This window comes from Neopsephotus bourkii, unplaced genomic scaffold (genome assembly GCF_033783945.1).
Source record: "Neopsephotus bourkii isolate Nb327-2 ecotype Australia unplaced genomic scaffold, CSIRO-AGI_Nbou_v1 NB_1655, whole genome shotgun sequence".
Classification (NCBI taxonomy): Eukaryota; Metazoa; Chordata; class Aves; order Psittaciformes; family Psittacidae; genus Neopsephotus; species Neopsephotus bourkii.
The window spans coordinates 6771128-6791672 of NW_026902129.1; the positions used below are offsets into that span (position 1 = coordinate 6771128).

General features: G+C 39.2%; 1 long non-coding RNA gene across 3 annotated transcripts in view; it reads right to left on the reverse strand.

Annotated features, from left to right (window-relative positions):
• The window catches only part of LOC133223882 (uncharacterized), a 147864-nt gene that overhangs the window by 28244 nt on the left and 99075 nt on the right, over positions 1–20545 (reverse strand). For all 3 annotated transcript variants that reach the window (XR_009728720.1, XR_009728719.1, XR_009728718.1), the window contains one exon: positions 20237–20370. This is a non-coding gene — a long non-coding RNA (uncharacterized LOC133223882). The remainder of the gene's footprint in view (positions 1–20236; positions 20371–20545) is intronic.

Consider the following 20545-nt stretch of genomic DNA (forward strand, 5'->3'; position numbering starts at 1 on the left):
GGCAGACAGTCTGGGAACAAAATGAATGAAGATTGCAAATGACAAGTAGACACATGGCGCGCAATGACGCAAGAAGGGAGGCTCTGCATGCCATGCTGACTGTCAGAAGCACGGGAAAAGATGGAAAAGAAGAGGAAAAAAAAAGAGGCAACTAAGTAGTTATGCCAAGGATGAAGACATATAATGTAACATGCTGAAAAGCTCAGGCGACGTGCACTGAACTGGGACAATAGAAGCCTGGTGATCTACTTTGTTTCAGACAAACAGCTTTTCAAAGTAAAAGAAGTAGAACTGAATATGCTTTTTGCATGCTTTTTTTTTTCCAAAGTTGGAAATTTAACTATTGCCAAACATACAGCAAAGGCCATTTTTACTGGTTTTTATCTACTTGTTTACAGAACCTTCAATTTTCATAAAAGTAATTCTAACAATGCAAAGACTTGCGGATTAAGATATGTGACGTAAGAAGCTCTTGTTATTGGCTGTACATATAAAGATGCTGTCTTTTTCTCTGTCCTACCAAGGAAAAATAATAACATTAAAAGGTATTATAATAAACCACCCTAAAGTATCTCTATGCACCACAAGCACCTATAATCCTACCTGTATGCCTTATGGTCTTGCATATCTAGACTTCAGACTTCTTTGCAAAGCAATAAATTCACTCTTACCTTTCTAACTTGTGATCAACATAAATGCCAAGGAGCATCTTATTTTTCACCTATTTCCATCATGGAAAAAAAAGGTGGTACGTGTTAAAAATCCAAAAATCATCTCTGTCACTATGGCTGTCTATCATCTGTCACATTCAGAATACAAAATAGAAAAATAAATACTACCTGGATTTTCTATCATAAAACATTATAAAATAAATAAAGAAAAATGCAAATTTCACTTTATTGAACTGAAAAAGAAATTTTGTTTTTTAAGAAACTTACTTTAGTCAAAGAGGAATTTTCAGTCTGTAAATTAGATGTATTAAATATGACTGCAATTAAGAACTTAGAATGAATACTATAGTAGCACTGTGACAGGAAGTAGTTTGTTGACCAATACTAGACTGCAGGAAGGCAAAAGTACACTTCTTTGTTTAACATTATACTCAAATAAATGGATCTGAAGTGAAAACACTACATGAACAAAATGTTAGCCCAGTTGTCCAGCATCTAATTACATTGTCAGTGCCCCCATTACAGCACTTATACCAGGTTTATAATTCTGGCCTTCACAATGATTTTTCTTTCCTCCAGTTTCAGGTCTATGAGCACACTGTAGTGCTTTGTTGTATTTGCTTACACCACTGAAACCAGAGTGTCACCTCTGGAGTCAAGGCCTTGCCTTGCTGCTGAGCAGCGCTGTTCTCTGCTGAATGCTGCTTGCACACACTGTAGTTCTTGTGTTTTGGCATCAGGCTGGAATTACTAAGGGCTTCCATTGTCCTGAGATCAACAGGTGCAGAACGTCTTTGGGGTTTGAATGCTGTAGTTATCAGACCAGCAATCAATGGTCTTATGTTATAGCAGTCAGATTAAAATGCTAATTGCCATTAATGCTTTTCCATTACGGTATTCAACTCAATTGTGTTCTTTTAGTCCCAGAAATGTTGATATGTGAGACTCTCCAATTAATTTCAACAGAGCACAGACATACACCATCCATTGGAGCACTGAAGCGGTTAAACAAAATCTTATAATCAGATTAGATTTTGCTTGAACCCATATCTGCCTTCATCTATGAAATTGCACTGAATTGCACTACAGGATATATTGATAGCTAATTTACGTGGAGACATTCATTGCATTTTAACCTTACAGTAAATCACAGTCTTAGTGAATCGTAACAGTCACGCCTATTCACATCAGCCCTAAGACTATATGACAGCAAGGATCCATGGAGCACTGGAAACTCTTCTGTTAACTAGCAAAGGGCCCTGTTGTAACAGATTATTGGACCACAGGCTTGGGGTTTATTGGAAGGGAAGGGAATTATTCAAAACAGAAGCCACATTCCAGCTTGCAGATGTAGCTTGAAGAGTTTTAAAAGCTTGGATGTGAAGCTTTACTTCAGTCATCTCCAGTAGAAATCTTTAGTTCCGTATCCACCAGACTTTTTGGATTTGAGATAATTAAGATAATATTTCTGTTTCTGACACCTATTTAAGGTCTTAAGCTGCCACTGAAACAGGAGTTAAGAGGTGAAATGCATAATTGCTTGTGTCACTTAACGCTTTCAATTTACTTCAGATACCCTGCTCACCTCTGGGCTCTCTGGCTAACGTTGCGTACTAAACCCAGCCCGAACTGGGTCATGCCCCGCTTGCCCTCTGTGTTGCTTTTTGGCAACTGCCTCTTCAAGGCCCCACCAACAGGCATGGCACTTCCCTTCCACATCCCAAATTTCTATTAGCTCTTCAACTCCAGCAAGTCTCCAGCAAGTTGTGACGTATAATTTGGGCAGCTGCTTGCCTCACATCTACCACACTTTCAGGGCTTCCCATGACCTCCAGCTGCAGACAGAAGCAAAGGCTCATGGCAAGCTTTTGTCCCTGGGAAATCCCTCTTGTGGGAAAGATTTAGAAGCAGCTGCCCATCCAGCACAGCCCTGCTGTAATCCCAAATTATGACTTCTGAGGGATCAGCATGGAAGGCAAGCTAAAGTATCTTGGGAGTCAAATGCGTATTATGTAGGATGAAAGTTAAGAAATTCAGTTTCAGCTGATGAGCACCTATCAGATGTAGATGGATTTCATATCCCACAAGTCCACTCACAACAAGTTCTTATCACTGTTCCTTTTCCTGATAATTTCTGATAAAATAATATTCACATTTGTACCCTGTTGTAAGGATGGTATGCTTCATTCCTACTGAAACTCCTGTGCCTCGCTTTTGGAAGTTGTAGTCTTAACTGCATTGAAACCATACATCTAAATCTTTACCTCTGAATCCTAACTTTACCTCTAAAGAAAAGTCATTTATTTGTAGAAGACACGGAACTAGACTCCAGGAAGGGACCCAGCTAAGCAGTCTTATATCAGCTTTATGGTGGAGCTAGACCAATGTCAGCATGGTTTAGCCTAACACCTGAGAACCTCTATTTGCTCAGGATTAGCATTTTCTGTTTGCACAGAAGCCTCAGAAAACACTGATACTCAAGATTTTGGCTCTTTTATTTGTCTGTGCCATTTCCTATAATCAGATAATAGAAGTTTCACAGAGAACTCATATGCTTTTCAATGGAATATGGAAAATGTGAGTTCATACGTCTGAACGCAATCATTTCTGCTCAACAGGTGATCTGACTTCAATGCTTAAACTCAGAGTAGCTGAATTTGGGAGCTCAACTTCAGTTCAGGCAAATTTTTGGTACACAGTCATGTGTAGAAGAAAGATCTCTGACTCTGCTGGTTTTCACTGCAGTCAAGCAAAGCAGCAATGCTCAGACTTTAAATGTTTCAGTATGGAAACTGGCATCCGACTTTGACAGCCACTGTGGGAGCAGAATGGAAGCAAGCAGGAGAAAGCACTCTTCAGAAAATAGTTGATCAAAAAGAATTTTCTATTCCATAGGGTTTTGTTATCATTTCCAAACTATGTATGTGATTGTTTCTGATGCTATCCACAACAGGGTATACTTACTAAAGATGCTGAATGCAGCATAACTGAGAAAGAAACATATTTTCCATGAACAAAGCATAGCTCGGTATAAAATGCTATTCAGAGGTAGGGAGGCAAGAGAAATTCTGCCAGAAATATTCACTGTGTAGCCTGCTCATAAGCTTTGCCTGTCTTCTTTTTAATTCAGGTTTCTCTATCATTTGGGGGTTTGCTAGGAAAGGAAAAGAAAATGTTTTAGTGGAGAGGGGTAGGGAGGAGAGCAACCCATGGATTTTGGATACCAGTCCTGAAAGCAGGGATTGCTGCTGCACCCAATATTAGGATATTGTATACAGTACTGCATGTCTGGGTGTTACAGGAAGTTCTAGGAGTAACAAGTTACAGAAAGCCCAGCAAGTGAATAAGTGTAGTCCCCTTAGTCATTTCCAATCACACTCTGTGTGATGCAACAAGAAGGGTTTTGCACGATGTGTTAAAACAAATATCTGCAGTGAAGAAAATCAATATACACAGCATCTCTTGGTCCCAGAAGCACACAAAAGTTCATAAAGTTTTTCCCTTACTTCTAATTCTGGAGATCTTTGAACTGTATTACGAAAACTGGATACTGCTGTCACACACAGAGCAAATGAGTGTGCACAAATCCCATAAGGCAGTGTATGAAACCAGACTCTTCTTCCTGCTCGCTAATGACTAATTCACATTAAACAAAATGAATTCCCACTGACTCCCTCAAGAACTTGATTGATTAAAAGAAAGAATCTACCTCTCATAGGCACATCCCAAATAAAAGCATACAGTGGTTTTGATCTGACAGATTATTGCTCTTTTATAGAGATTTGTTTTAAAATATTTGATTAGTCTACTTAATAATGCTTTGTTGTACAGGACAAAAGTATGGTTTGAATTCTATTACAGCCACTGCCAATATTCCCTTGCCCCTGCACCAGTCAAAACCTGAGCTGGAAGCCATGTCCTTCTATTAGGAAAGGGACTGATTGATTGGAATTTTTCTCCTGGCACAGTTCACTATTCCTGTTAAACCCATCTGCTGCTTTCATTTACTTACCATGTAATTAAGCAAGTCCCTGTTCCCCATGTGATCCAAGTTTTTTGTTTTATGGAAATGAATTCTTCATGATGATAAAAAGTCATAATGACAACTCTCATAACTGCTATTCTCACACACACACAGACAAAAACACCATGAAGAAGAAATGCCCGAATTAAGAAAGTACATTTTCTACTCTGCTGAAAGTTGTAGTTTAGACAAGAGGTAATGGGGTTCCCCCACCCCCACTTCAACTTCTCCTTCTTCCTTCTCACACAGTCTTCTTCCTATTTTGCACAGTTTCAATGGCAACAATGAACAAAGATGTCTTGAGAGCCAAGAATAATACGCTGTTGTTGATCTGTACTCGTAAGTCTCACTTAATGATCTTTTTTTCTCTTGCTTACTCAAAAAGTTGAAAACTCATGCTTCCCTAGGGCCATCTGTGGAGCTCTTTGTTTGGGGATTTGAGAAGAAGCCAAAGCTTTGCATACCCTGTCTTTGAGACTCAAATCCCAGAGGTATTGCTGAAGTTCAGCTAGGGCTCAGACTAGCATGAAGTCACTTTTCACGAGAAACACATCTCTGTTTGAAGAATAAATGGCAAACAATAGTTAGCTGACAGGCACTGTTCCTGAAGGAGCTATATACCTGCAAACTGAACCTGGAAAGTTAATTAGCACAATCAGTTAGAGATGTTCAGATATTCCTCTGTCAGAGTATGAAAGGCTGGCTCCAGAGCCTCAAGTTAAAATGTCTGTGGTAGCAATGATGTCAGCCTTGTGACAGGCTTTAACTGGAGCAGTGAAAGGAGCTGTTATGTTTCTCCTAGCTCAGCAGGTGTGAAGGCAACACAAAAGACATTCACAGAGGAATTCCCTTACATGAAACTTAATCAGACTCATTCTGAGTGTTGCACACCACTGATTCCACTGCCTGGGGACTGAATGGTGAACAAATGCTGGTCCATCATGTTTTGCAAATGCTTCTGAGGAAAAATACGTAATTTTGAACTTACCAATTCTTCCTGTCACTTTTATTTCATCTCAATTTCATTGTTACTTTTCTTTCTCCTTCTACTTGTTTTCCGATTCATTTGCTGATCCTCCCCTTCAGCAAAGTCTTTAAGTCCCATTCATTTAAATACATTTAAGTCTGAATAACAATTGAGCATTTTTTTTGCTCTCCTTCTAGTTTACCCTAGCTAACTTTATGGAAAGAGAATTCAGAAGAGGTGGCAACACAGGCCCAAAGCCGTAAGTTCAGATTCAGATCTCATCCTTCAGTGCTGACAAGTATTTTGATGCAGTTGAACAGTAATCATCTCTAGTTAAATACTGCCACTGCAGCTGGCATGAACTGCTGTTTCTGCTCCCTTCTGCTTGCCAAAGTTAAATTTGTTAATTATGGCATGCAATGTAAAAATTAATTCATTAAAAAACATGACTTCTTTCACAATTTTTAATGTAGAACTATAATATTAATTTGAGGAAATACTTGAACAGATTCCCAAATGAAAACAAATGCTACAGCATCTTTCCTTACTGACAAAAGAGAAAGCCCTTTTGCTGTTACTAACTTAAGAGCAGCTGCACTTTCCAGTTTGTGATTGCTGCGATGACTGTTACATGCTGTTCAACATCATTTGGTATTCCACTGACTCGGGTTCATAGGCCTAGCCAGCGTATTTCAAAGTGCATCACTTTGAGAATAACACGGTCACTCTCTGAAAACACCACAACATCCACAGCATGAAGCTCTCATCAGAATGTATTTTCACAATGGGTTTATGTGCAATTTTCCTCATTCAGTTCAAGCCCTAGTCCGCAAGTATGAATTCTAACATGTGAATAACAGACTTCCTTTAAAAAAGTGGATCTGAAACAAAATTCCTGTTTATGCTGAAAGTCTTCTTATATTCCTTACCTGAGTTATACTAAAAAAACCCCACAAAATACCACAGAAGAAATCAAGCATCTGTCATACAGGGGAATCAAAAAATCCCCTGAAAAGCAACTCGCCTCCACCTTTTTATTTCTAACACCAAATTCTGATGCACCTTTTTCTATGTGCACTGTTCTTAAATGCAGTCTTCAGTTCCTGATACTTCTGAGATTGCTATTTCTTTGAATATCAATCAGTAAAAAGGAAAAGAGACATGTATTTCAGCTTTTCAAATACATCGCTGCCTGCCAAATTGGACTCTAGAGCACTGAACTAAACATGTTTTACATTTAGTAAACTGTACCTGTAAATGTAAACTGTGTTTTACATTCAACACCAGAAAGGCAGTGAGTAGAAACACATTTGGTGACAAGGCCAACACATGGGTGATCTTGAGAAGGGGGCTGGGTAAGACCCCTTCCCATCATAGCAGCCTTTCTTTGACAACACAGACTTTGTCCCAAAACATAAAAACTCCATATACTTTTCTTTCTATTAGATCACATTTCCAGACAAGGTTACGTTTGCTAGCACTGCAGTGATTTTAGAAATGCTCAGCCTCACAAGATTAAACTTTGATTTCAGCTTCTAGGAGTTATTATTCTGCCTTCACACTCAAAGATGTGACCACAGTGTGAGTTTAGCCACATTTCCAAGATGTTCTTTGCAACCATGAGCACTAGCTTTCTAATTCAGTGCTGATAGTTTCAGAGAATCATGTATAACTGTGATGATACTGAGAAAGGTAAACAGTGAATGGTTTTGCTCGTCTCTTTCTTGGGAAATAGCAAATGCAACTCAGACAGCTGATGTAATGTAATGTTAGTGACTTCACAGTATGATCCCAAACAAGAATAGGAAAGAAAATATTTACATTTTCCAAGTCAGCTGCATATTCCCTAATTTACCACAAAAAAAATGTCTAAACTGGAATAAAGCAACCTCAGGCTCATTAGCAGTTCTTTTCTAAAGCCCATCAAAGAGGAAAGGAAGTAATTATGCAGCACGACTCTTTGAACTGGGAAAGAAGAAGGCAAATTCAACCCTCAGGAAGAACACCGAGGCAAAGAAACAGATCCTTTGTAAGACCTAAAAAAACCTCCAAGGAGACATGCAAGAGCCAACTGTATTTTGGGAAGAACAGGGAATATGAAATCCATCTACTATCCCACTAACACATGCTATCAAGCTGTATGAATAGAGAAGAAGCAGCCTTCCAGTATCTGACGGGGACATATAGGGATGCTGGGATGGACTCTTCATTAGGGACTGTAGTGATAGGACAAGGGGTAATGGGCTAAAACTTAAACAGGGGAAGTTTAGATTGGATATAAGGAGGAAATTCTTTCCTGTTAGGGTGGTGAGGCACTGGAATGGGTTGCCCAGGGAGGTTGTGAATGCTCCATCCCTGGCAGTGTTCAAGGCCAGGTTGGACGAGGCCTTGGGTGATATGGTTTAGAGCGAGGTGTCCTTGCCCATGGCCGGGGGTTTGGAGCTTGATGATCTTAAGGTCCTTTCCAACCCTAACTATTCTATGATTCTAACGACAGTTAGAAACCTTCATTTTTATAAGATTCGTTATTTTCATTACATGCTCATGAGCAAGTTGAGAAAAGCACAGTCCAGATTAATCTATTGTAAATGGCTAATGGCTGCATTCAGAATAATAACTAAGTATTACTTCCTAACAAAAGGGCTTCTTCAAGTTTAAGTGCTGTACTAGTCTCATTAATGAACTAAATATAAAATGCCGAGCGTGTGCTTAATATGAGTACCCTGGGGGTTGGAGGAAGTGCAAGGAAGCTGAAGAACACAACAGAATTCAAAATCACTTGGCCTAAATTAAGACATGGTCTGAAAAATAATAGAAAACAATTCAGAGGAGACAGATAAAAGACCCAGAAATCAGAAATTTTGGGGTATAAGGAAACATTGTAAGGTAGAAAGGGCTGGTTTTAGAATGCTCACAAGCAGGAAGAAAGCACGAGAAACATTATCTCCGATACCTGGATAGACAGAAAAGCCTTGCTTTGAACAACATGTTATTTTGTGTAACACTCTTACAGAAAGATGCAGGTGATACTAGGAGTCCAAAGCTGGGCAAGAAGGGAAGGTGAGAGCTTTACAAAAATATAACCTACAAGAAAGAAATTTAGGGGAGACTGAGTAAATGAATGACAGTAATTTTCAAATCTAGAAGAGGCTACTACAGGAAGTAAGAAATGGCACCTTTTTAGTTCTGTTGTAGAAAGTGTAAACAGAAATGGGTTAAGTTACAGATAGACAGATTTAGGTTAAACTTTAGGGGAGAAAAAGCCTTAAGAAAGGTGAAGCACTGGAACACATTGGCTTAAGTAGCTGTGCTGTTCAACTCTTGGGGCCCTTAGGAATACATTAAGATATACTTTATACATTTGGACTGTGTCACTCTGCAAAATAATTGTTTTTACAGTAAATGATAAATAACAAATGTCAGCTCTATACAGGCTCCATGTGTAAAGTAGAAATTTCTCCTCATCTTTTATATAGTACATGTGATAGTCCTGAATTCCAGAGCGGCATTTCCCCAAGTTTATTCTGATAAAAAGGAGCAGGATGTACACACAAAATCATCACATTAGTTAGAGTCATAAAAGTTCACACTGTGCAAAACAGTTCAGTTTTCAGCAGTCAGCATCACACTTAAAAAAGCACCATGACATCTTCATCTATCCCTTGTAACTAAAGCACACACATAAAATTACACACACAGATGTGATCATTTCACATCACTGCGATTCAAATCTGCAGATGGTTTGCTGATAATATATAAAAGATCCTGGATTTATAGTTTGCATATTGGTACAGAAAATTTATCTAAAACAGATTATAGAGAGAAGAAAGGCTGATAGACAAGAATGTGGCTCCAGATAGTAAGTCACTGAACCACGACAGCTCCCTCTCTGCCTTTCTCTTCAGATAGGTGAATTAGAACAATGAAAGTGAAATTATACATATGAGCTTAATCAAAGCCACTTACTCCAAGATGTTTTTCAGAAGCCCTCAGAAAAACCTACTGTATCCCTATGCTAGGAATCAGACTTCAGATCAAATCAGAATGGTCACAAAGTTAAAGTAAGTCATTTTATTCTATAGATATTTTTTTCCCTAATATAGTCAGGAAGAAAATCCAACACAAGTCAGAACAGCTTTAAGCATAGCTTATACTGTCCAACTGTACTGCTGTGTTTATTGTATAAACTGAAGCCTGCTGTGGGTATTAAAGAAGGTATTTTAAACTGCATAAGGTGGAAAGAATGTTTGCTCATGTATAGTTATAAGAGAGTAGAGTAGGTTGAAAGATTTTAATCACTAAAGAAGGGCTCTCCTTATGCACTTACGTCCTGCAAAATCTTCCTCTCTGAATTAACTGTCTCCTTTCCTATACATTTCCTGTAGCAAACAAAACCACCTGCCAGATTTCATTCGCTGCTCTTTGACATGATACTCGGCTGCCAACTTGAATAATCGTAAGAGCTCTGACATTTCCACGCTCTGACATTTTAGATGGCAAGTTTGAGAAATCTGAAGTGGTCAAATCTGATGAAATGAAAACATCAGGGTTGGTTTTTGTTTTACAAGCAAATGAAGGGATAGGTTAAAAAGATTAAAAGGGTAAAACTTTCCCAGATGTGGAGTTTACATGTAAGCAGAAAGAAGCACAAAGGAAAATATACATAACACCCTATCACTTTAACTGGTCTTTTTGAAAAAGACAATACCATCTGTTTGTTTTATTCCAGTTTCTGACAAGTTCATTAGACCCTGACAAATACTATCAGGCTGTGTGCAAAAGGCAATTGCGTGTGGGGAGAACCCAAATAATACCGGGACAGGAGTCATCAGCCGATCAGAGGCCCAACTGCACAAGGCTAGAGGAGTGCAGGGCACAGAAGTAGGCAGAAACCTGAACTGTTAACTCAGTGGAAAGGATACCCTGTTCAGTCCTTCCCAGGGCTGTCCCAGGAAAGACTGAGATCCAGGGACAGCTACTGGGCAGACTGTCTGAGCTCTGCTGCTGGGCGAATCCACCTTACACATGTCACCAGTGGACATCCATCCTGCTCAGCCAAAGAGGGAAGCAGGATCAGACTATTGGTGCTGTCTTTCTTTGTGTGGATGCTTCTTTGTGTCTGCCTGTGCTGCTCTGTGTAGCCAACTGTTTATATCTGTGTGGTGTGTACATGTGTCTGTGTGTGTGCCTACTGGGAATGCATGCTTAGACTCACTACTGGAAGGTGAAGCAGCAGCAGCTTTGCCTCTCTTGTGCTGTTGGGTCCAACCCGAATTTCCCCTAACAGGTATTGCTGGTTTAATTTCCATGTCTGACAAAGGAAAGAAAATAGAATTATGAAAATAAGCAAGTATGTATGTTTTAAAAAAGCTGCTCTGTGTAATGAACGAATGCCTCAAAGGGAAGAAAACCAAACCAAAATGAAACATCAAAACCTGTGAGTAGCTCTGAGAGAAATAATGGTTCAAGCTTTGTGCTTCTGGTTCTCCTCCACTGTTCCCTCCCTCTGAAACAGACAAAGTTTGTAGATCTGGGTTTTCAGGGTGATTTCAATTTGATTTGTTTTCAGAAAACTTTTGTGTCAGTTTCGGTATCTGGTCACTAAGTAGACATGGGAGACTCCAAATCAGAAGGTTGGATGGGAGGTATTCATGATTTTCCCCTTGCTCAAGCAGGAAGCATCCTGGTTATGGTAAGCATCGCACTTTGGATGTGGTTCAGTGTTAGAACAGAAAAGCCAAATTCCCTGACATACCGTACTGGGCAGCAAAGCTGGCTCAAGTGGTTATGTTTCTACATGTTCCCTTCCTTCTCCCAGGCTTTCAACAGGAGTACTGACATGTCAGCATTAAAAGCAGGTAGGAACAGCAAAGAAGATCAAGTTGTTCTTCATGCAACGGGAAACAGAGTTATGGATTATTTTTTTTCACTGGATACTTTGGTTTTGAAAGACCTTACATGGGTTGGAGAAGAGATCGGACAAGTACTTAAGAGAGGAATTTCAGTGAGAGCTACCAAACCAAAGCAGGATCAGGAAATCTCAAGAAGTGAAAATAGTCAGAGGCCAGAAGAGTACTTGGAGGAAGTGTCTTCTGTACTGGTCTGGTTGTTGCTGTTCCTTGACACAGAAAAGTGGCCCTAAGCAGGCGGTTTATTTAGGAGATGACACAGGGCTGAAAGGCTTAATTTCTGAGGCCTCACTCAGCAAAGCTAATTCAAAAACCTGGGTCAAAATGTGTTCTGCCATGGAAGTCTTCAGAACACAGGAAAGATGAACTAGCATAGTCTTCAATGAGAAATGCAACCCAGAATTCCAAGAAGAGAAATTTAGTTGCTATGAGTTACCAAAAGGGATGTGTCACATCAGGTGGCTCACCCCATAGTTACAGAAAGCCCACTTCATTTCTACAAGTATATCCAGCTGAAACTCCTGTATCCTCCTGCTCTGGCTGGAAAATACCCCACAAACCAAGTTCTTTATATAGCATTTTAAATACTGTATACAGTCAAGTAGACATTTATGTAACTCATACCAAGTAAAGACATTTTGATGGCTGTAGACAGTACATGACCAGAAATTAACAAAATGTCTGTATATTTGCACCTAAACTGATTATTTCAGTGTGAGAGGTCACTAGCAAATTTATACCAAAACAGTTGAAACATAACTTTCTATTGAAGTAAATATTAATTTGTGTACTTCCCCAGTGCATTCAAGATAATACTAAACTGGTTTACACATGACTGTGTAATGCTTTATACTGTGTGTGTATATATATATACACATATGTATATATATATATGAACACAAATATAAGCAAACGTTTTTATTTAATCAAGTCAGATCTGTCTCATACCAAGTCACAAAATGGATGTGAATGCAAAGTCACAAAAAATGGAGAGCAAATCCTGGATCAGATATTCCTGTCTGCAAATGAGAATTCTCATTCTCATCAGCCTGCCTGCTCCCCCCTCCCAAAAAAGTCGTTACCAGAGGTGATATGTTCCCCAAAGTTTGACTTTCTGGGAATCAACATTTTCCCAGTGAAAACTAACTAACTAACTAACTAACTAACTAACTAACTGACTAAATCTAAACGATACGTTTTAACCTACATCTACAAAAGTGTATGCACACAACGTACCTCTTAATTTCTACTGGTAGAACATTGAGGTGAAAGCTATGAAATACTGTTAAAGAAAAGGTGCTTATAATCATGCATTTCAGCTCACAGAAAAAAAAAGTGACATTTCAAATATAATCACAGACTTGAATTTGGCTTGTGCTGTACCATTTCACAACATATTAAAATGGAGCTAACAACTGAAAACAGTGACACTGACCATTTAGTGAAAAGAGCCCTTGTGTGGGTTTCCCCTCTCTTGCTCCTTCACAAAAAGAAACCACTACCAGCATCACAGTGCGCGTCAGCACTATCTGCTTCTCTCCACACAACATTGATTCTTGCTGGTGTTTGCTCGTCTGATCCCTATCCTGGAATCACCCCCCTTGGCTGTGAGACGTTTCACAGTCACATTTCACACTGCATGGATGATGAGGATGATTCATAATTCAGTACTCCCACAGTGTGCTCCTACCCAAACTAAATCAGTCCCTATAGCTGTTTCCTATTCTCAGCAGGGCAAGATATTCAGGATACGTTTCCTGTAAGCACTCATTGAGAAGGAAGGGCTCTTCCTTTCCCTGCGAGTATAAGTATAAAGCACGTTTCAGCTCCCAAATCTTAAAACAAAGGCTGGAAATTAGTCATCATGCAAATAGGCTCTAGCTGCGCTGTTTTTCAAGTCCTATGTCACTAGAATAATTGAATCCTCTCAATTCCCAGAAATGTGGTAATAATTAGGCTGGAAGGAGGAGAGAGATGAATGAGGAGTGAAAAAAAAGAAAAAAGAAAAAAGTCAAAACAAAGCCTAAGTAGCTGTGCCTACCAAAACTGAGCAAAAGGAGAAATAATGGACACATTTTCCTTCAGTACCTAATGAAACTGGCAGCAGTAGTAGAACAAAGATAGCGTTGTTAATTCTGCGCTCCTAAAACATGATGATAAATTCATGAAACAACAGTTCTGGATGGGGTTCAAAGTGTCACCAGTAACCTTGAAAATGAGGCAAGGCAGGGAGGACATGAGTGCATTATGCCAAAACTCCAAAAATCCTTGCTTGACACACACAAAATTATCCAAACTACCTAGAAAGAGTTAAGTGGTGCATTACGTGACCTTGTAATGTTTACAATGGTACCAGTATTGCAAATATACCATGGTGTAAACACAGCCACACAACCAAGAAAGTACGGATTTGGAGGGCATGCTGGGGGAGGAATGAGTCTGAGGTGCAACCACAGGCCATAAACTGCAGGCACAGATATGCAAAGCATAGCCTAAGTATTTACTGTTTCTGATGATGACAGGAAGGGTTTAAGTTTAAGGGGTAATGGGTTCAAACTTAAACAGGGGAAGTTTAGATTGGATATAAGGAGGAAGTTCTTTCCTGTTAGGGTGGTGAGGCACTGGAATGGGTTGCCCAAGGAGGTTGTGAATGCTCCATCCCTGGCAGTGTTCAAGGCCAGGCTGGACAGAGCCCTGGGTGATATGGTTTAGAGCGAGGTGTCCCTGCCCATGGCAGGGGGCTTGGACCTTGATGATCTTAAGGTGCTTTCCGACCCTAACTATTCTATGATTCTACGTTGACACTATTTGGATACTGGGATCTATATCTCTGTGAAGCTGAGTTGCCTACTTCTGATAAAATTAAACTGTGCCAGAGCCTGTACAGTTACCAACCCTGCTTTAAGAAAATGCTGTAAAATAAATAGCTAGGAAAACCAAAAGGTTTCCAAGGACGTATGATTTGTGAACAGAGAAGCTTGGTTCATACAGGGAATAAGATACACCCAGTCCTGATGGACAAGAATCTATCCTTCCAGATTAATGGGGACACAGAATGATGAGCCTGAAGTTGATTAATTTTGTTCCTAAAAGCATCTTTTATATGAGGTGTTTCCTGCATTACTGCTTAAGTTTTACATGCTGGACTGTCATCAGGGCAAGTCTTTTTCCACAAAGGGCAGTTCCACTTGCGGGATGAGGAATGTAGCGGTAGTGTAAAATGCTATTTGCTTAAGACGTGTTCAGCAGCTGAAAGTGTCGCAAAGCGGCAGAAGAAAAGACTTAACAGAAGAAACTCGATAGGTTCTACTTCTCTTCCTTCCTGCTTTTTCTTCATGGCCATAATCCAAAAATCCTGACTTAGGTTTAAACATTCCACCACGGCAAAACCAACACACAAGAAAATTTACTGGCATGTACAGGTTATAGCTGTCAGACATACACAGAATACCAGGCTGAAAAGCACACCACAGGATGTGCACCGTTCAGCTTACCTGCTTTCTCCTTATTTCAGTTTTGATACTCCAGTGGAACAAGTGTGACAGAGCAGCAGATAAGGCATTCGCCCAGACTGCTCTTTTGGGCTCACATCAGGCCTGAGGCCTATCATGGAAATATATGCAACCACTCTAGCAGTGACTCACCGAGTTTTAAAGGTTAAAATCCTTCCAACATAATAACAACAACAACAACAAACTGCATATGCCACTGGTTAAAGGGATACATTGTTCTCGCCAGACTGTTCTTAATACATTAGTGATCTTTCCTCCAAGAGAACATGTGGGGCATCATCTCCAATGAACAAAGTTAGAGGCTGGAACTGAGCAGGAAATGGCTTTACCAGCCTGCAAAAACCAGAACATTTCAACATTATTCGACTCAGCAGCAGAATGGGACCAAGAGAAGTCCCAGAAGGCCAAAGAAAGGAGAGCTGATGTTCTTTTCTACAACTTTGAAAACACAACTTAGAAGCCCTGTTATGCCTGGACAACGGGTTTCTCAGTTTTAGTATGACAGATAACACACAGTGGTGGGCTGTACTTTCTCTCTGATTTTTAAAGATGTATAGGGATGAAAACCTATTCATTGTTGCCCTGAAAAACTTTATAGACAAGAGCATGAATAAAACAGGCATTTTCCTTACTATAAATAAAAAAAGGTATCAGAGAATCTATCAGACATATTGAGGTTCCCCTACAGAAATCATACCCTGTTCCATGCCTAATGGCCATGTGGGAGATGTATATTTCACAGTACCTCTACTCACAGTATCACAAAATCACAAAGAAAACCCTCCCAATTACAACTTAGTTCATGCAATAACTCAGTCTGGTTTCAATCAAAAATAGTTTCAAGTATATTTGTTCCTTGTGGTATTGTTCCTTATAGCTTTTCTGCATGGAAAACTGAGGACTTAAAAAAATCAGCACCATAAAGTGCTAACATAAAAGAAACTCATTTTTGGTTTCCACAGCGGCAGCTGGAGTATGAAATGCTACCTAAACTCATCTGTGTGCTTCATTTTAAAACAGCTACTAAACCTGCATTTAACTCCTATGAAATTAAGCATTCATGCCTAATTGTACAGGCCTCATGCCTGGTTAGGGGTGAAATGTTCCAAAGCTTAGCCATAAAAAGGTCAGGTTCTTGGGTCAGACTCTGAAACATGATTCTCTTTCAAATATTCAGTTTACAGTACACCTGCCACTATTCATTTTGTGGTACTATTGTCCCGTATTCCCCAGCTTGGTTCGAAGTACAAAAGTAAATCTACTGCATAAAAGTCAGTGGGAGGAAATAAACATTATAAGAAATGTTTCCAACTTTATATTTAAATAGCTAGTGCTTCCATGGAAGAGCAGAGAGGGTTGAAACCTTGCAACAGGCTGAGTCCCTTGGAAGTTCTTTGTGATCCAGCAAAAAGCTTTTCCATTTAAAAAATGTTATGAAGCCCGTGTTAACAGCCTTATAGAAACAGATACTTAAATAGGAACATGTAGTGCTAACATCCTACATGGCAACTGGATACGCATGTATCTGTGTAACAACAGTTAGTATTTAGCTTGATAAACCAATTTTGAATGGTTTTATTCTCTTGTATTGAATTAGGAAAAAAAGGAATCATAAGAAATAGCTTGGCTGTAAGCGATTAGTTTGGAAGACTTTTTGTTCAGAAATATTTAAGATGCCAGTTACTGCATCTCATGTATTTTCAGCTGAGGTGATAACTAAATCCATTACCATCAGCTGCCCTGATCTTTGGCATATTTCTTTCCTCTCAAAATTATTGCTAGTACTCTTAGCAAACAATTAAAAAGGAACATACTTGATGAACAGAATAGGAAGCAAAGGCAACAGGGACTTAATAGCCACAACTGGGACACATGTTTGAGGTCGATTCAAAGAAACTACACTCTGACCCAAGAGCAGATTATTACTATGATCTGGCAATAGTGATACCAATAAAGAACCCATGGGTAAAGGAGCATTTAAACAGAGAAGAGGAGCAGTCCTAAGGGAGTTTTAAGAACCTTCTCAGCTATGCTGTACCTTGGAGGACAGCACTAAACCATTTCTAGGATGAGAAATGTATGCTGGCAGTTCAACATGTTGGAAAACTATTTGCATTGTAGTCTCATGGCTGGCATAAACAGGATAGCCCTGACCACTGGACTGACTGACTGAAGACATCCTGATATTGGCATGCCACTGGTGTCATCTGACCATTTTGTGAATTTTTTATTATCCTTTCCTTGTCTTTTACGGAAAAAGAGTTGGAATTATAATGTAACAGCAACACTGAGGCAGAAAGTGTTCTTTCTTTATGGAAAAGGGGCTTTCCTTGCTCAAAAAATCAAAATTAAACTGGTTTTTGGAATCCTAGAGTTACTCAGCTGTGTATGTGTGAATGTGCCACTAAAATGCCCTTAGTATATTCTCTTTCCCCTTTATCTGCCAAAGAGAGTTGTCAATAATGACAGTTCAAGCTCAGCATAAAGTCTGTTTCTGAATGAAACATATACTTTGTTGTGTGAAGCTTTTAGTTTTAGTTTCAAAGACAGACAGTTCAGTTCCTTGATTCATGAAAGAACTGACAGTAAAAGCCTACATAAATACATTTTAGTAGATAACAGATTCAGCCACAAAGACCCACCATTAACCACAAGGTCTCTGTTAGGCTCATTAGCTCTGAGTCTTGTTTGAAATTCTCTCTGAGACAGCTTTGACACAAAGCAAGCAGACTTTTCTTTGCAGATGTCTTTTAAGGCAAAGATTACTTGAGCTAAAGGTATTCCGTTGTACAACATGGGTTAAGCCTGGAATTTTACTAAGCCAGGTAAGAACAAGATGACTCTGAAGTGTTTGAAAAGGATTTGTGTTGTGTGTGTATCTATACACATAAATAGTTATCAGCTGCAGTGACATATATGCTGAAAGTTAAAAAATGCAATAAAAATGTAGACATCAGCTAATGCCTAACTTTCTATTGAGAAATTATTTCATACTGGTTTTTAATTTCTGAATTTTAAAATATTAGGGTGTTTTCAGTCACAAAAGCATAAAATTGATTGAAAAGAAAAGTCGAGATATTCATGATCCTGATCTCTGACAACTCATTAAGAACAGAAAGCAACCAGCCTCCCCCTCAAGTTACCTCAGCTTTGTTGTGAACGAGTTGAATTCAGTGGCTGACAAACCCCTTGCGTGCATTCATATAGTCACTGAATAGGTTTTGTTTGGTTGTTCTTTTGGGTTTTGTTTGTTCTGGACATTTTTTTTAGAAGCATTTTATTAGCACTGAAAGAAGACAAAGTCATTCAATACTCTTAACCCTTAAAAACCTTCTGTTGATACTAGAGTTACACAGGTAAGTAGTCCAGCATAAGGAACTGTAAGAGTTAAGGCTCACATGCGTTCTTACCTGCTACAGATCCTGCTGGACAAAAATAAAATGTATCTATTTACAAATGGAAACTTCTAACATCAAAATGAAATATAAGTTGAGAACAATTTGTCTACGATACGCTATTTGACTGTATGATTTGAAAGGAATGTTGAGATCTGCCAGAGGGGGACTATTAGAAATGAGAAACATGACAAGCTGCTTATCTCTTCTGTGATGAGTTATTTGTTGCTGGAGGAACATAGTGAGGCATGTGTGGGGGCAGATTTGTGGTTCTCTCAGCAGGGAGATAGGCTACATCAGTGTCTATTAAAAAGATCATCTCGCTTTGCTATACCACAAAATCTTAAGGAGTCCTGTAGATTTAAATATGCATTACTATATATACTATTTCTCATCCTGGTCTAAACTTTGTACTAAATTCATTACATGCAGTGAGCAATTGCATAATCAAGAGAAATAAAAGTTGAGGCAGGAGAGATTATCTGAATTTGCAAGCTACATCTGCGGATCTCATGGGGAAAGCTGCAGATCCTCAGATGCACAGGAAGAAGTGAAGGCAACTACAGTAAAACTGTATCTAGCACAGCACCACTTTAATTATCAACAGTAGATCTCTATTCATGTAGTTGGGAAGAACCACAACACAGATGCCACTCACAAGTTAACCTATGTTGGCACGATCAACATTCACCCTCAACTTTGCTGAAGTCTTCTTCAGGCTCACAGTCTGTGTGTGATCTACTTCAGAGAGTCCTGTCCTGCTTCTTCTCCGAGAGCTATTCTAATGCTCTTACAGAAATCCAGTTGCCTAGAGTTCATAACTGACTAGCAGATAATGACACCATGGCAGCACTGCAGGCCACTGACTTCACTTCCAAGAGCCTAACAGACCCTTTCACAAGGCATGAATATCCATACTGTGACACCTACTGCTTCAAAATGTACATTCATACCAGTAGTATTCTGAACAGTTATCTGGTTATACTGTGGAGCTAGTGCACATGGTTTCACTTTATATCTTCCTTCCCTGTGCTTCCTGTGTGGCTTTTGGCAGGCTCATAAAAGATATGACTCAGCCACTTGTCAGCACAATTTTTATGAGCTAAGGATAACTGAATAGGAAGCAAGCTTGTCTTTAAAGTAAAATCTTCATTGATTACTGATTTTTGAAGCACTGTGTTTGAAGTGGGGTTAGCAGGAGACAGTACAGTAAGTTTCCCAACAATAAGGAAGCGTGTCTGAAAATCCCTGAGGGGTTTGTGAGATCGTCGATACATGTGAATGATTAAAACAAGTTTCCCGTGCTTCACTGGTGACTAAATTTTTCTATATCCCACTACAAAAATGACATTTTCTTTTTCTTACTTAATTTAGGATCACTACAGATTTACAATAAAATATGACACTCAAAAGCTAGCAATAAGTGACATTCCTCTGGATTTAGTGCTCCATAAAGGCAACAGAAAGCTAACATTACCTTTGGGCTCCCTTCCTGCATGAACAGTTGTCCTGAAGTCATAGAGTAACTCAGACGTACTTATGATTGAGTACGTGAGTTAAGAGATGTTTAGAATATTAGCCATTTTCAGCATTTGAAGGCAAAAGACACATTTACTATGGAGAGGATAACAGTCAGATACCTACACTTGCATATGTCTGCAGTGCAGTACAGCACTTCCACTCGCATACACTCCCGAATTATCATTACCTAGGTGACTTATTTGAGAAAACACTTTTAGATGGGTGTAAGAGCTTTACCTTAATCAGACTGCATATAAATTTGCTGTGCTGCATGGAGATCTCTGTCCTGTTTCCCGGAACAATCTGTTTTTACTCCATATTCTCTGTGCTTTGCCCAGCTTACGGCTGCCCATCTTCAGTATTAACGTTACCTGCAAAAAACATCACTATTAAATTACACAGCACTAATCAGCAGAATAATTCTTTCCTAATCATAAAATTCTGATACTGATGTCCTACAGCTTCAAGTATTAGAGTTGGATGAATTTCAGAATACTGTTTGTGTAACTTGCACTAAGCAGATCATCCTATGCTTTGTCTGTAGCT